The sequence below is a fragment of the Elaeis guineensis genome, chromosome 9 (assembly GCF_000442705.2).
Source record: "Elaeis guineensis isolate ETL-2024a chromosome 9, EG11, whole genome shotgun sequence".
NCBI lineage: Eukaryota > Viridiplantae > Streptophyta > Magnoliopsida > Arecales > Arecaceae > Elaeis > Elaeis guineensis.
The window spans coordinates 76132816-76147760 of NC_026001.2; the positions used below are offsets into that span (position 1 = coordinate 76132816).

General features: G+C 37.2%; 1 pseudogene; it reads right to left on the reverse strand.

Moving 5' to 3' along the window:
* Positions 1–2943: 2943 nt before the first annotated feature.
* The window catches only part of LOC105036720 (uncharacterized), a 28537-nt pseudogene continuing 16535 nt past the window's right edge, over positions 2944–14945 (reverse strand).

The following is a 14945-nucleotide window of genomic DNA, read 5'->3' on the forward strand; positions in this document are numbered from 1 at the left end:
AATCTGAATTGAATTTAGAGAAACCCTATTGGGTTCAGAAAAACCTTGCTAGCATATAGTTGAACCTAATTTCGATCATGGTATATCTCACTACCAAATAGAATTAAACCTATGGGATCACACAACAAAGAAATTAGATCTAGAATAAGCAATTGGGCTTATAAAATCTCAATTGGATTTAAAAAAATCCCAATGGATTCAGGATAACCTTGCTAGCACATAGTTGAACCTAATTTTTTTTTATATTGGAATTACTTATTTGATAAGATTAATTTAAGTTAATTATCTGCTAATAATCTTAATAAATTATATTCATTGGGGTTCAATTGTTGAGTGCCTAGAGTTTTGAATCAAATGCATTAAGGGTTAAAACCCTTAATCTATTTCTTTGATTGTTTGCATGGGGCGCCACTTGATTTGATCAAGTTGGACGTGCCCACTTAAAAGAGGACATGAAGGACTAGCATAGAGCATCTCCTAAGCCCCATGTGGCATGTGAAAAAATAGATGAAAAGACTCCAATAGTGGTGCCTTATAGATCTTCCAAAGGAGGTCAAATATCCGCTACAAGGATTCCTAATGCAAGTAAGACTTATATTAAGAGGCTATTTGATTTCGAATAGGATTTAAACCTTTTGTCTATTTAAAGAGATCTTCTCTAAGGCTCTTATGATTAGATTTCCAGCAACTCCCATGCCTCCTAAGATCCCCTCACACCTCCCTCTTTTCTCCCTTTGGTTCCAATGCCCAAAGGAGCTTGGGCGTCCTCCATCTCCATGCCCAAAAGGTGTTTAGGCATCCCTCTTTACTTGCTGGTTTTCAGATCTTGATTGCTTCATAATCAAAGAAAGGAGAACAAGAAAAGATGAGAAAAAAGATCAAGAAAAGATCAAAGAGTTGATCGCGATCCAGACTTCGTTCAGATTCGTAGGATGATTGTTCTTGGAGAAAAAAGATCAACACCAAAGAGGGCTGTTCCATACTGATCCTGAGTGAATATCTGTATAGATCGGACACTTACACGACTAAAGGAGAACCTACTCTCTTTCAAATCTAGATTCGAAAAAAAAATTATGAAACACATGTGATTTGATCATATATATAATTTCAACATAAAATTCAGTATGTGTTCAATTTCAGTATATGAGTAGATCCTTGTATTTTATGTTTTATGCATGCATGATTTAGATTAAAAGATATTTTAATCTTCTATTTTGCTGTATTATTTAGAAAAAAATTTTGAAATACACATGTATGCCCCAACATGAAATTCCAACACATATATATATATACACATAGACACACATATATATATACATGATTTTGAATGAAAGAAAGAAGTGAGGAATCCTCTTTTGGACTTTGACTCTCCTACTTTAGTTGTTGCTTTTCTTTTTGTTATTTCGAAAGTAGCTGTTTCAGCTATGATCATCTTAGGATGATTCTTTTGTCAACATATGCTCCTATCATAATCGTAGTCTCTGACAGATAAGAACCAACTATGTAGCATCTACATCAATAATTCAAGCATTATATACGTCATTAGTTCGACCATTTATAGGAACTATTTGTAATAACGAACTTGCAATCAGATTTGAACCGATGACTTATGCCTTATCATGGCATTACTTTATCACGGAGTTAAAAGGGCCCGTTTTATTCTATTCTTGAATTGATATTTTTCATATAATTTAAATTTATTCTAATCAAATTTTATTAGAATTAATATATTTTTATTAAAATTAATATATTATTATTATTTATTTTATTTAAAAAAATTAAAATGAAAGAATTATAAGACTTTTTGTCTTATTAATGAAACACTATCTATAAAAATAATTAGATAGGATAGCTTGTACCTTGTCAACTGATAATGAGAGAATGAAATCAGGATAAATACCAATCTAATTCATATTGAATAATTCAGCATATTCCACATATATTTATATTCCACAATAATAACAAATAGGAGTACATATACATAGATATATATACATACATACATATATAATATATGTATGTATATCTATATACATACATACATATATAATATATGTATGTATATATATATACATACATATATACATATATATATACATACATATATACATATATATATATACATACATACATATATATATACATACATACATACATATATATATACATACATACATACATATATATATACATACATACATACATATATATATATATATATATATACATATATATATATATATATATATATATATATATATATATATATACATATATATATATATATATATACATATACATATATATATATATATACATATATACATATATATATATATATATATACATATATATATATATATATATATATATATATATATGTATATATATATATATATATACATATATATATATATATATATATATATATATATATATATATATATATATATATATATATATATATATATATATATATATATATGTTATATTTTGTGATTTTATCACCTTTTTCTGGCTTGTTTGTGATAATAATAGGGTTCTTAACACATTTCTGCTTAAAAGTAATGTTCAAGAACCAACAAAACAGATTTTAGACTTAAACTTTGCACCTAATCTTGGATGCACTGATTCACTAGCAGGAAAAGAATCAAGAATGACAGAGTTCTGATAATGGCGCAAACATGGCTATTCCCTAAATAATATATTAACATTTCTAGGTGTTAAATGCACAAAGCTTGTTTTCCTTATACACATCCACAGAAAAAAAATAAATATGCCGATCATATACTGAATAAATAAATTGATGGTGATAAAAAATGTTAAGACAAACAAAAAAGGATAATGTTTACTTACTGAAGAATAATTTCTACTATATAAAAGACGTGTGAATTTAAAACATGATTATGGGCTTCTCAAGAACATGCTTATATATCATTATTTCTATACAAACCATTGAAGACCATAAGTGGGAGGGACATCACCTGATATAAAATCATCTATGTACGTGCTATCAATTTTCCCATGAGCCATTGCACCGACCTGATTACATATTTCTAACTATCAGGAGTATTCAGAAAATCAAATATACCCATACAATAGCAAGTAATCTATATCAAAGCTTAGATGGGAAATTCAGAATTCCAAAATCTTAAATAAAGCATACCACAAAAGCAAGGTTAACATCATTGTTGATTGTAGCAACATAATCCTCTAACTCAACCAACTTTTGTGACCTAAGGAGAGGCCTGTAAGAACACAAATGTTCAGTCATACAAAATTCTATAGAACTTGTAAGTTGTAATGCTTGCTTATAAATAAGGGCTCACCTATTTTGTAAGAGTTGAAAGGTAAGTACTGAGTTACAGGGTTCTTAATTACACTCAACAGCTTTTCACACTTTCCCCTATCTCTAACACTGAACTTCTGTAATAGCTCTGCTGCAGTTACCACAAAATATAAAGAAGAAAAAGCAACTGACAAGAACCAAGAACAAAATAAAATAATAATGTGCTTCAGGCCTCCAGTTAAAGAAGAAACTCCCACATCATAGCACAAAATTTTCCAAAATTCTTTGGTATGTGAGTATGAGGTTCAATTTTTATAAGAATCCCTTGATCAGTTTTCACATACACGGCTTGTACCTTACCAGCCCTACAAAGCCTGCTATTCATAATTTGACCGAGAGCCTGAACATATGAAATTTGCAAAAAGTTGTTAGGACAAAACAACTTAAAAATTTGACAGAATACAAACACCAAACCATAATCAAAAGTAAGTGATTACATTTTAAGGAACTGTTTCTAAAAAGTGCATATATTTCAGTCCAGAACATTTTTTTATTGAAAATCCAGAATGTTTAGAATGACAACTAATCTATCAATTTGACACTCTTTTCAAAGTATGAAGCTTGACCAATGGACTTCTATTAGACTGTCTCCTTCTTCCTTCTGTGCAACAAGAAGGCATGTCCTTAACAATCAAATGGATCAGATAGTCATAGTTCCAGCAAAAAGATCCCAAAAACAGAAATCAGCTGATCAGCTATCAGATCCACCAAGCTTTTATTTCCTATTTCAACCATCAAAGGAAGCAAGAGTGGTAGTCATGGAGTTGGAGAAGGGTAATCTAGCTGAATACAAAAATGGAAAAATCAGAATGTTCCTAGAAAAAGCCTAATCTGGATTTGCTTTGAGTAATTTACACAGGAAACATTACTGTTTGGAAATTTGAGTTGGTCAAGTGCTCCTTGAGCTTGAAAACCGTATACAACAGCAAAGACTTATTGTCTAAGCTAACAAGTGCCCATTCATAATTAGATTGTTCACCATTTCTTTGGCAGGATAGCACCAAGACTACTACATGTTGAAAGGTTTTCTGACATATTAAAACATCTTATTTGAGAGTCATAATTTCCTTAAATTAAAAAAAGGCTTCCTTTACAGGACACTATCCATAAATTTCTGGCCAACAGTATAGCTACTCACATCATGAACAATGTCAGGTCTGTATTTATAAGGATCCATTTTCTTTTTCCTCAGAAAATCAGCGTGCTCATCTGCATTCAAAATCTGGTACTTCTGAAACATCATAAAGTATTCTTAGTAAAAGAAAATAATGAGCAGGACCACCAAAAAAGCATGAGTGCTCTAAATCCATGAATAATTTAAGAAACAGAAAAATGGTTCTGGTAGAGTTGAATTAATTTTACCCTTCCAACAAAAGCAGACACCAAGGAAGCCTCCTCAAGAACGAAGATAACCCCAGTTTTTTCCGTTTTCTGCACAGAAGGCACTATAGGAATCCCAGGGAGTTGGCATATATCATCTTCTCCTTTTACTTCATCCTTTGTAGGTTCTAACGTCTCACCTTCCCCATCAGCTTGTTCTCTAATGCCTTTAAATTTTGTCTTCCATTTGAGCCTTTTGCTGGAGCAGGGAAGTGAGATCACTCTCTTTAGTTTTCTCCTTTTAACCCTCGTAGAGAAGATGCCATAGTAATTTATCTATGCCATGTAAGAGAAAAACTAGGCTAATATCAAAAGTGTTGGTAAACAAGACAGCGATAAGAGCAAATAGACAGTCTGCTCCCATATCATATTGGCCTGATCCAAACAGGTAATGGTAATTTCATATTACAAGTCCCTTACTCTTTAATTTTCCACCAGCACCTATTACATCATGGATGAGGACATAGTTGCATATTTAGTTCGGTTTTCTTTGAACCTTTATTTTTTACTTCCATTTTACCCTCTTCAATATAGACATGCCAATGGATTGTAAATTCTGACTGATCTGCAATTGTTTGATTTGGATTCATCCACTTAGGAATCTAAGCAAACAGATCAGCTATCACCATCATATTTTCCCAGATAATTCGACAAAGGGAAAAATTGTCATTCAACAAATGGGACAACTAGGAAAGGTTTAACCTGCTAAAGGTCTTGCCTGGCTGTGGAAGACATTTGGATGAAATAAATGGGTTATATTTGGCATACATTAGGAAAGAAAGTAGAGAAGTATGTAAAAAACATCCGAAATTGGCTCACTTAAATCCATAACTGGTTCACTTATAAATCTACTCTCTTCTTTTTTTAATATAACTAGACCAATTTTAGTAGCTCTTAAATCAACACAACTGGACTCATATTGAATAGCACGAGGAAATCTAGGATTATAATCAAGATAATTACTGTTGTTCCAATAATTGATTTTGATGATCACAAATTATTTGAGGGGACTACTAATATGTTTCTTATCTTTGGAGATTTTTTTTTGTGATGTTTCAGATAGTCCAAGAGATTGGGTTTGAAAAGCCTCATCAAACGTGCCAAAATTGAAGTTTCTACAAATTGGAGATATTTTCGAAGACTTTTGAAAGTGTCCAATTGATTTGAAGTCATTTGAGAGCATTTGGAAGTATTCTGGTAAGTTTCAGACCTTAAATGCATGAAAAATTGGATTGGCACAAAATGGGGCAACCCATCTGGGTCATCCCCTTTCATTGGGTGACCGACACGCTTCATTTTGGCTCATGGCACGCAGTGGGATGACCCACTTTGGATGACCCATGCAGTGGGATGATCCATCTGGAACGACCCTTGAGACCCTGAGATCAAAACAGAAAGTTAAACTTTCTGTCTGACCAAATGAGGCATCCCATGGGACTTCCCAGTCATAGTGGGACGACTCATATGGGATGATCCATTTTGGATGAGTTCGTAACGGCTAGTTTTTAGTCCATTTTTGATGCATTTAATACGCATTAAACACTCTCCAACGGCTCTAAACCAACTCTAAGACATTCTCAAGGATAAATGATGACTATAAATGCTCTCTTGAAGTGAAAAATCATTAAGTTTTGTAAGCACTCAAATTCAAATCCGAGAAAAGCTCAATCAGCCCTAAAGAGAGAAATAGAAGCATTTAAATACTTTACCAACCACTCTCCTGTAGCAATCAAGTATGCAATTCATTGAGGTTGTTTAGCAAAAGCTTCTTCCCCTTAAGTATTGTATTTATATTACATTTATTATGTTTATTTAAGGGGATATTGTGCTGAATTTTTTGTACCCTATTTTTCTCATATTACTTTTGGGTTTTTGAGTTTTGAAAAATTTCAAAACTCAGTTGGGTTGATTTGAATCCTGAATCAGATTGTTGAGGGTTGTCTTGTATCTGAGAAATAAGTGTTCTTGCTTGGATAGCAAGGGTCGGAGTTGTCCAACGTATTGTAACTTTAAAATCCATTTAGTGAATTGAATTCTCAAGTAGAGACTTGGAGAGTGGATGTAGGTGCAATATTAGCATCGAACCACTATAAATTCTTTGTGTTTGCTGTGCTTGCTTCTCTTTACTTGTTCTTTGTTCTTTATACTTGCATTTCTATCTTTTGTATTTAAATTTATTTTTATTAAAAATCAACCCACTATTACATGTGTGCCCTAGATGCCAGATTGGCTGACACATTCCTGTACAAATGTAAGGACAAATTTATAATTTTGACTATAAATGAATAAAAAGATTATTCTACTATCACATTGTGTACATTATGTCTGTGATACATCCTTTGAGTTAGTAAGAATGTTAATTCATATTTTGAAGAGTTGAAAATTTAAGGCATGAATTTACATAACTAACTCATAAACAGCTCCTGACCATAGGATCATCACGAGGATGGTGATCGATCCAGAAGGTTGGTGTACAATCACTTTCTTAGGGTAGCTGTGTCTTAAGTCTACTGTGTGGAAACACCGGAGTGAGAGTACAGGTATTCATTGAGAACGAGAGTACTGAGCGTGACCACCTCGAGTAGTCATAAAAAAGTCTACCTTCTCGTCGATGACTAGCTCGATGTTGCAGTTGTGTGTCTAGTTCTTTGATCTGTGGTACATCGACAGTTCACCTTGAGTGTGTTATAGTTTGACTACACCATAACTCGATCTCCTAGCCATTCGAAATTCTGAGGTGTATGTTGGCTGTAGCATATTCATTGTAGGAACCAGATTGTACCAAGATGGGATCTATCAACCTCGGTAGATAAGAGTAGTCCTATGATGATCGAAAGATTGAGTCCTTAAGCCCATGGCCATGGTAGAGTGAAATAATGGAAAAGAGTTTTTCATTAAGGTTACACATCGGACTTGGATCGATCGATTGATTCATATGACTGATATTGGGTTGGATGAGTTCACCTTAACCCTAATTTAGTTGGAACTCATGATAGAAGAACTCAATCACATAGGTAGTTGCACCGAGAGGTTCATCTTCATTTTTGATGGGTTGCCATCATATACTGTTGGGTGTCATTGGTGGATTTTGGGAGCAATTAGAATGATCTTGATGATCGATCATTTTGATTGTCTGAATCAGAAGAGTTCTGATCCATCGAAAGGAGTTTCGATGATGTCGATGATGAGATCATGACATATCTCATTACCATACGGAAATGAACCTAACTGGGTCACACAAACAAGAGTTAGGGTCTAGATGTCATCAATTGAGCTAGCCCAGTTTGATTGATTTGGATTAAATCCAATTAGGTTCAAGAAAATCATGCTAGCACACGATTGAGCCTAACTTTCTCCTCGTGTAATCTTTTCTATCTCGACTGAGCCAAATGTAATTTGACTCACCCAGAGAACATTGAGAAGATTTCTCTCAGTCTGACTGGAGCCAGTCCAACTCAAAAAGGACTTGTCTTAATTCACGAGATGAATTTAAGATAACACTTGCTAATTCCTGTCACCTGCCATTTTCGTTTTAGGACGTTGATCAAACGTTGACCCATGGACCTTGGACTGAAGGCCACTTAGCAAGAGGTCATTGGAGAGTTTTAGTGGAGTATCCACCTACTAAATTATCCCTTAATGTGGGTGCCATAATCAGATTGGGCGTGCACCCCAAGTGGATAAGTATAGAGTCCCATGAGATGAGGACTCTGATTCCTTGATCAACTTGGACTGTGGGGCGCCAATCTCACTGTGCTTATCCAGTGTTGGTGCCAACAGTAGGAGGGATTATGGAGATTCTTATCTGATATGATTAGATAACATCACTCCATCAATCAAAATTTTTTTAGAATTAATTGAAATTTTTTGATTGGTCGAATGATGTGGCACTACATGGCGCAGCAGGGTCTATTTAAACCCTGTCTACGCCTAAGATTAGTGACTCTGCTCAATACCCAGTAAAAGCCTAAAATGAAGTAAAAATTTAGTGCAGGGGCAAAATGATAATTTTAAAACTTTTTCAAAATTACTATTTTACAGCAGAATTATTAATTAATCTCATTAATTAATACTAATTAACCCTACACTAGGATCTAAATATGATACAACAGCATGCATTTAAATTTGAAATTCAAATTTGAATCAATAAACATTTTACAGTACTGTGTTCAGAACACATCACCTTTTGCGGGTAGTCGATCACCGTAATCTAATCACCGTCGGGGGGCTCTGATCATCACGTCGCAGCCACACAAATATCTGGCCTCTGCGGATCATCCACACGAAGCTCCTGTCTGATCAGCTCCTCACGAATGCTAGTTCGTGATTTCACCCTTTTGATGGCAGATGTTGATCGAACTCCTTCGATCGATGTGTGCCGACTTCTCGGATACTCTGGATCATCTGCACAGTTGCTTGAGAGGCTGATGGATCTCTCCCTGAAATTTGGTGGACTCACGACACTAGTGGCACACAAATCTCACTTCCCGAACCCTAGGTAGAAACCCTAGGGTACACACCAAAAACCCTGCGCCCAATTTTCTCTCTTTTCTTTCTTTTTCTCTCGGAAGGTTTTGGACCTTCACCTTGTACAGAAGCCTTCCTCACGCCCCAAAGTTTCTCTCCTAAAATTTCTTTTCGCACGTCCCACCTTTCTCCTCTTTTTAAAACAATGTCGAACGTGTCTTATCCGCGTGAGAGGATAAAGACAAGAGGTTACACATTTGAATTCAAATCAAATTTGAATTTAAACGAAAACCAACTTATCCCTATCCTTTGGGCGTGAGAAGAGAAGGGCGTGGCACTTTGTGCATGGAAATATTTCATGAGAAACCTTTTCTCGTGTAAGTAATATGGCGCACAAAATGGATAAGGATGAAAGGGCAAGTGATAAGTTATACATTCAAATTCAAACATGCTTTGAATTTGAATAGCTAACTAATTATTTTATCCATCCATATGGCACACAAATGAGGGCGTGGGGAAGGGTTTTGCGTGAGAAAAATTTCATGAGAAGTTTCTTCTCGTGAATTCAAATGGGTGCAAGGAAGTTGGGTGTCGCAGGGAATTTAAAACAAGGTGGTTTGATTCAAATTGAGCCAACCTAGTTTAAAATAGGTTAAGCACAATTAGACCAGATTAAACCCAATATAATTAGGCTTAATTAGGCTCAATAAAATCCTAATCAAATCAGAAATTAACTAAACCTAACCCCTGATCAAATCAGAGACTAAACCACCTTAGCGATTAGGTCAACATTTAACCTAATCGGGTCAATCCAACCTGAATCCAATTCAATTTGGACTTGATCCAAAAATAATTACTCAATCAAATTGAGTTAATTAGTGATTAAATCACTAATTAAATCTCTCATAAATATTGAGTCCAAATCCGATGGGCAATCAGGCATCAGAGACCATCGATATGAAACCCTGATCAAAGAGTTCAAATTTCAAATTCAAAATTTGAAATTCAAAATTTTGACCCCGGTACCCAAAATGTGTGGAACTCATGATTAGAGAATCTTAATTCTCAATCATAGAGTCCCAGATAGATAAGACTCATAATCAACCATCAGATCAGAAAGGAACCTCTAATGTGTGTGACCCCACAGGTTCGAACCTAAACCGGTAGCACAGGAACCAATTCCTGTACTAATCGAAGTGACCATCTAGCAATGGTACCCGACGATCGGATAGGTCGAATAATCATAATTGCAACATTCAGAACCTACGTGAATATGGTTACCGTATAATTCATCCCTTTTGACCCCTGTGTTTAGGACGACTCAGGGTTAAACTGTCAACCCTGATGATATCATCCGAATCGTGCTCAACTCAATTAGTCCTGTGACTCCTCACTAGGACTACCCTGGCCAAGGTTTTGCTAAATTGAAACACGACTGTACACAGCTCCTAAACTGGAGTGGTCAATCCCATCTTGACACACGCACCGACAAGTCAAGTACTTGACTACACCCAGCAACCTTCCGTCACTGAATTAGAAATTCAGGTAGTCCAGTGCCTAAGTGCAGTGAGTTGCTTGCAAGTCACCGTGGCAGTCTCAGGTCGGAGGGACATTTATACTCATATCCCATCGGAGCAAATCTTGACAGCAGAAATAGCTCTGGGTTGGTCACGTTCAGTGCAGATGTACCATTACATTTCACCTATATGCCATACCAGTGTCTCCACACTCTTTGGTTATGAGGACAACCAACCCATATGGCACACAACGACCTATGCTCGATAAATGTTATCGTCCTTGGTAACAACGTATCATTTGATCGCGAACATATTTAAGGACTAAGCGACAAATCTTCCTTTGTCGAGTCTAAATAGTCCTAAGGACTTCACCACAACACAGGAGTTCATTAGAAAATGAAACATTTGTGATGAAAAAATATCAAAATAACTTTTATTTAATTATAATTCATGTACTAATACAAAAAGGAGCACAACCGTCAACAGGCTGACGATTGGCTTTGGGATACTATTCCCAACAATCTCCCACTTGGCCTAAAGCCTATCGGTGCAGTATCTAATACCATCTTCGACTTGTAGTCGTTGAACTCCTTCACTGCAATGCTTTAGTGAATGGGTCGGCCAGGTTCTCCTTCCCGTCGATCTTCTGAAGGTCGACGTCACCTCGATCCACGATCTCCCGGATGAGATGGTAGCGATGCAGAATATGCTTCGTCCGCTGGTGTGCCTTTGGTTCCTTCGCCTGAGCAATGGCTCTAGAGCTGTCGCAATAGAGCAGAACTGGACCAACAAGGGAGGGTGCTACTCCGAGCTCGATGATGAATTTTTTCAGCCACACCGCTTCTTTGGCAGCATCTGATGCAGCAATATACTCCGCCTCGCATACTGAATCAGCCACAGTGTGCTACTTGGAACTCTTCCAGCAGACAGCCCCACCATTAAGGGTAAAAATAAATCCTGACACACTCTTGCTATCATGCGATCAGACTGGAAACTAGAGTCTGTAAACCCTATAAGTCTCAAGTCCAATTCATCATATATAAGCCACTGGTCCTTAGTATTTCTTAAATACTTCAGGATGGTTTTAACAACCTTCCAGTGATTCTCTCCTGGATCAGATTGGTATCTACTCACTACCCCTAGTGAGTATGCCACATCTGGTCGTGTACATGTCATGGCGTACATGATAGATCCCACTGTCGAAGCATATGGAATCCTACCCATACGCTCTCTCTCTTGAGGTGTTGTCGGACAATCCCTCTTCGAGAGAGAAATTCCATGGCCTATCGGTAGATAGCCTTTCTTGGAATTTTCCATGCTGAACCTTTTCAGCATAGTATCAATGTACGTGGACTGGGATAAGCCAAGCAACTTTTTGGATCTATCCCTATAGATCCTCATCCCTAGGATGTAGGAAGCTTCTCCCAGATCCTTCATGGAGAACTGTGACGATAGCCAAATCTTTATTCCCTGTAATGTAGGGACATCATTCTCGATTAAGAGAATGTCATCCACATACAATACAAGAAATACTACTACTGGACCATTAGCCCACTTATAAATGCAGGCTCTTCTCCGTTCTTAACGAAGCCATACATTTTGATCGTCCTATCAAAATGTATGTTCCAACTCCGAGATGCCTGCTTAAGTCCATAAATGACCTCTGTAGCTTGCACACCTTAGACTCATCTGTGGATGTGAACCCTTCAGGTTGTATCATATACACCTCTTCGTCCAGCTCTCCATTTAGGAAAGCTGTCTTCACATCCATCTGCCAGATTTCATAGTCCAGATGGGCAGCTATCGCAAGCATAATCCGAATGGATTTGAGCATTGCCACAGGAGAAAATATCTCGTCATAGTCTATACCATAACGTTGACGATATCCCTTGGCAACCAGATGGCTTTATAGGTCTCCACCTTTCCGTCTGCGCCCCTCTTCCTTTTGAAGACCCACTTACACCCTATGGGTTTTACTCCTTCGGGTGGGTCAACCAATGTCCACACATCGTTGACCTTCATGGACTCCATTTCGGATTTCATGGCCTCTAGCCATTTCTCAGAGTCAGGTCTCTGTATTGCATCCATGTAGGTGATCGGATCCTCATCGTTTTCATCAAGTTCGACAGGATCACCATCCTGGATCAAGAAATCATAGTATCTGTCCGGTTGATGTGGTACTCTACCAGACCGCCTTAGGGGTGCATAATCAAGGGCTCCGGATCTGATCTAATCAAATCGGTTCAGGTTCAGTAATATGTATCGATTTTTCACCTGTCGAACTTCGTCAAGTTCGACTTTAGAGGCAACAGTTCCTTCACTAAGGAACTCATTTTCTAAAAAGATTGCCTTAAGGCTGACAAACACCTTTTGCTCATCAGCAAGATAGAAATAATACCCTTTGGTCTCTTTTGGGTACCCTATAAAATTACACTTGTCAGACCTAGGTCCAAGCTTGTCTGTAATTAAATATTTAACATAAGCCGGACACCCCCAAACCCTAAGGTGCGAGAGTACTGGCTTACGTCCTATCCATATCTCATATGGCGTTTTGGCTACAGACTTACTCGAAACTCTATTTAGAAGGTAACAAGCCGATTCGAGCGCATATCCCCAAGGGAGATCGGCAGACCAGCAAACCCCATCATGGATCGAACCATGTCTAACAGGTCCGATTCCTCCTTTCAGACACACCATTATGCTGTGGTGTTCCAGGAGGAGTCCATTGAGAGAGAATCCCATTCTCCCCTAGATACGTCAGAAACTCATTGGAAAGGTATTCACCTCCTCGATCAGATCGAAGAGTTTTAATACACTTCCCAGTTTTTTTTCTACCTCATTTTGGAATAGTTTGAACATTTCAAATGATTCCGACTTATGCTTCATTAAATAGACATACCCATACCTAGATAGGTCGTCTGTGAAGGTTATGAAGTAGAAAAATCCACCTCTTGCACTTGAGCTCATGGGTCCACATACATCAGAATGTACCAGACCTAAGAGTTCACTGGCTCGCTCACCTTTTCCAGTAAAAGGTGACTTGGTCATCTTCCCAAGAAGACAGGACTCACAGGTTGGAAGTGATTCACAATCACTAACTTCAAGAATTCCTTCTTGAGCCAACCTGTTTATCCTATTCTTATTGATATGACCTAGCCTACAGTGCCAAAGGTAGACTTCTGACACATTATCTATTCTAGAGCGTTTACGAATTTTTGAACCACGTTAACAGGCTGTGATAGTAAGTAAATTCTATTATTTAATTATCCAACAAATATTGTAACACCATTCAAAATGATATTGTAAATATTTTTTTTTATTAAAAAATCATAACCGTACATGGCCAAAAGGCCTACAGAAATAATATTTAATAAAAAAACTTGGACAATAGTGACATTCACTCAGAATTACATTACGAGAATTGATTACAAGACTCATGATTCCTAAAGCTAAAACTGGAACTTTGCTTCCATCTCCAACATTCAGGAACCTCTCGCCTTCATCAAATCTCCTACTGACCTGCTGACCCTGCATCGAATTACAAATATGATAAGGGCTTCCGGTATCCAATACCCAGGCAGTAGTATCACAAATCGAAAAGTTGCAAGGAATTATCATATAATTACCTTGCTTCTTCTTTGGCCTGTTCGGGTCCAGGGAGGCAATGTATTGAGGACAGTTCTCTTCCATGTCCGTGCTTCTTGCAAAAGAAGCACTCCGCCTGGCTCTGGTCGTGCTTGCGCTTCTTGGTCTGACCCGTGCTACTGTCCCAGCATGAGATTGCACCTTCTTATTTTTCTTCTTCTTGTTCTTCTTCCCTTCCCAAAGGGTTGACGACGAGAAGAAGACCCTCCCACTACATTCACCGACTCCTTATGGAGTTGGTGATCCTTCTCAAAGTTCTGCAGCAACCCCAACAATCCGTGGTAGTTTACTGCAGGCTTTGTCATTCGAAAATGAGTAAGGAATGGGAGGAAGACTTGGGCAAGGAATTAAGGATCGCATCCTTACCGAGCTACTCGTACAGAGGAAAGCCCAATTTGCTTAGGCGCTCAATCATCTCGATCATGTACAGTACATGATCAGTGACTGAGGCCCCATCCCTCATTCGAGCATTGAAAATGGCACAACTAGTTTTGTGCCTTTCAACGTCGTCAGGCTGCCAAAAGAGTCGTTCAATATTTGAAGCATCTCCTGTGGCTGGGCATTCTCAAACCTTCGGCTGAACTCGT